A 3,681-nucleotide genomic window follows, 5' to 3' on the forward strand; every position below is an offset into this window, starting at 1 on the left:
CCTTTGTTTATTTCTTATGAATAACTTGCAAATCTACGTATAAAAATATTAAAATATATATGAAAGTCTCAGTGTTGCTAGTTTAGAGAATTTAGACTTGGTCGGTATTTTCTTACAAAAAATATTTCTTTGCTAATGCGTTCATTTTGGCTAGCATTGTCTTTGAATTTGGGATCAAAATTAGGATCCCAGAAAATAGGAAAATATCTCTCAGCCAGCACATCGACGAATGTGCTTACAACAAATTTCCCAAATTCCCAACGTTTCCTCTATACAAATTCAAAGACAATGCTAGCCAAAATGAACGCATTAGCAAAGAAATATTTTTTGTAAGAAAATACCGACCAAGTCTAAATTCTCTAAACTAGCAACACTGAGACTTTCATATATATTTTAATATTTTTATACGTAGATTTGCAAGTTATTCATAAGAAATAAACAAAGGGGATCGAAGAACCCGATTTCTATTAAAACCATAGGGGGAACAACTTCACCACGACGACTACCACCACTACTACTACTATTGTTATTATCATGACTGCAGCTAGTTATTCGACAGCTACAACCACTCCCAGAATTCCTGACCACTATTTAATTTACTAAAACAGATAGTAGTAATCTACTAAAAGAACAAGTTGGAATTACCATGTTCAAGGAAAGGAGCACGTGCGCATGCAAGAGATAACAGTAAACTATGAATGTCATTTTTAATTTTATTTTATTAATAGCCCTTTTCTCTTCTCACATATTTATACTCATTTTTGATAAGGTTTTTCAAAAAAACCGAAACATGTAAAATAATTAAAACACCCAAAAATGTTTTTAAAAAGTGGCATTTTCATTTTTATTCATTTTCAATATCTACTTACTCGTGTAGTATTTTTACAAATCTTTTCAAATATATATATATATATATATATTAAGAAATTTATCTATAATAATTATTATTGTGGCATTTATTGTTAATTTAGCAGTTCATACATGTGCTTCTCTTTGGTTAATTTATATTGCATACAAAAAAAAGTATACTACATACATACAACTGCTTACAAAAATAAGGATTAATGTGTAATTTTTTTCTATGTTCATAATTCTTTGTTTACAATATTGAAAAAAATATGCCACCAAAGAAAGGACGTAATCTCTCCAGAAACAAGTATAAAGCAAGAAGGATTGTAGAGAACTGAAGGCAAGAGTCTGAAGAGAGAATCAAGATAATATTTTCTCAATAACTATTTGACGTGCTGCAGCACGTCAAATAGAGTCTCAAGAGAGAAAAGAGATGAGACTTTCCCAAGATCAGCAAATGCATGCTGCAGCACTTAATGCTGGATCATTAAGTCAATGTTTAATGATTAGACAGCAGTCCAATAGAATAGTTCTCAGAAACAGACTACGTACAAATTCATTCTTCACAACTCCCGGAGCTGCTTTCAGATATGATCCATCCAATTCTTATAAAAATGATAACTCAGTCCAAATTGGTATGCTGAACACAAATTGCCATTTCTGTAGAGCTTTAAAATTTTCTAATGAAACAAATGCATGTGCTGCTGAGGTGGTTAGGTAAGATTTCCAGCACTTCCATCTCCTCCTCAACCTCTTATAGATCTTCTACAAGGCACTTCCATCTAGTCAAAGCATTTCCTGAACAATATCAGACAATACAAATGACATCGTTCACCGCATCTCGGAAGATAGTTAAACATGAATTTACACCGACTTCAAAGTTCAATGTCAAGTCTATCCCCTCATTGGTTCCCTGTTAACCACAAATGAACAACTACAGTTCCTCCAAATTTACTTTATGAGTGATGTAGGACAACAAACCCAAAGGAGGTGTCAAAATTTCAGACGATGGATCATGTTAGACACAGCGCAGACTGCTGCAAAAGAGAGTATATCCACTGACAGCTTTTCAGTGCATTCAGAAATCACATAACTCCCATCCCCAATTTTTCAAGACAGGTTAGGGCCTGGAATAATCCAAATGGACCCATAGCATATCGCTTAGTCGAATTAGCCCATCATTTACGCCACAAATGTTTCCCATATCACCTGTTTCAACATAACTGTAATATGATATATACAAACTATGTCATTTTAATCCCAAGCAACACCAGGTATCTCTGCTAGTTATCATTAAAGCTGCGAGCTGACAGAATTGTTAGCATGCCAGGCAAAATGCTTAGTGGTATTTTGTCCGTTGCTATGTTCTGAGTTCCAATTCTGCTGAATCGATTTACCTTTCATCTTTTCGTGGTTGGTAAATTAAGTACCAATGAAATGCTAGGATTGATGCAATTGATTAGTTCCCTCCTCCAAAATGGTTGTCTTGTGGGAAAATTTGAAACCATTATTATTATTATTATTATTAGTGTTAAGGTGGTGGGTCAGTAGAATCATTAGGAAGTATTTGTACCAGCTCTTTACATTCTGGGTTCAAATCCCACTTTGCCTTTCATCTCCACACAGTCAATAAAATAAAACACCCGTCAAGTACAAGAGTCAATGATCTCAATTAACCCCTGCTCCAAAATTTCAGGCCTTACCCTTATGTTAAAAATGATACCTGCTTCTGCTGTTTTTGTTTTAGTAATTGTTTGTATTATAGTAATAAGATTTTATTGAGAATATGTGCTATGGTGCTATATGCTATGTAATGTCTTTTTTTATAAACTGCCACCACTTCATGTCTAATTCTTTAAACTAATGTTCTTTAAGAAGTTTTTTGTAAGTAGATTATTAGTCTTGTGCTATCATCAGCTTTTTAATTTTGAAATCTAGAGAGAATAGAAGGAATCTTGCTGGTCAATGTTTGACTCTTGGAACACATGCAAAAGTTTATCTTACTTTTCTATTTCAACATATTTTTATTCCATTTTTTCTAGTACTTTCTTTTACTTTAATCTTGGCTCTTCCTTCGAGGATTCTCAGTCCTCTCTCCTTAAATTTCTCAAGTTTCATCATGTATTCATCAATATACCAAAATGATAGAGATAGTTCTTTAATACTTTCTATGTTCCACAATTATTTGTTCCCAATTTGTTTTTTACACAGTGATAAGCACAAATAAAACAACTGTGCGATTAGTTATAAATGTCTCTTTTATCTAAATATATAAATCTGAGAATGTGTGTCTGTCTGTCTGTGCGAATCCCTAAAACTCGAGAACTACGCAACCAATTTCATTCAAATTTTACACATACATTACATACGGTCCATGGAGTGTCATGGGCCAAAATAGTTTTCAACTTCTTACCTAATGCGGCTCGGAGCAATTTTTGACACTGGTTCACTATTACATGTCAAAAGTGAAAGAATAACATCTGTTTCATTTTTATTCTTCTGGTTCATAACAATATTTCACTTTCATTGCAAATTTACGGTTTCTTATTAACACATTAAAATGACATTGAAATGATGTATAAACGGCTCCTTCCCACAGAAAAGGAAAGATTTGGCTGTTATTTCTACCAAGCCTTGCTACCACGTAACAGCTTTTTGCGATAATAGCATGTCATTCTTAAATTAACATTCATTTTGTTTGTGATTTGAAACAGATTCACAAATTTTCCTCCAAGTAAATAACTTCACCGTTCTGTTGTGTCTGGAGAGAGTCATTCTCTTTTGGTGCCTTATAATTTCATCGTTCTGTTATTGAATAATGCAAGTTGACAC

The 3,681-nt window shown here is 33.3% G+C and overlaps 1 protein-coding gene across 1 annotated transcript in view; it reads right to left on the minus strand.

Moving 5' to 3' along the window:
• LOC128247065 (uncharacterized) overlaps window positions 1-3,301 on the minus strand; it is a 45,761-nt gene extending 42,460 nt beyond the window's left edge. The window contains exon 1 of the mRNA XM_052965850.1: window positions 3,263-3,301. The gene's annotated coding sequence lies outside the window, so the exon portion shown is untranslated. The remainder of the gene's footprint in view (window positions 1-3,262) is intronic.
• Between the last annotated feature and the right edge of the window lie 380 nt (window positions 3,302-3,681).

The sequence above is a fragment of the Octopus bimaculoides genome, chromosome 2, assembly GCF_001194135.2.
Source record: "Octopus bimaculoides isolate UCB-OBI-ISO-001 chromosome 2, ASM119413v2, whole genome shotgun sequence".
NCBI lineage: Eukaryota > Metazoa > Mollusca > Cephalopoda > Octopoda > Octopodidae > Octopus > Octopus bimaculoides.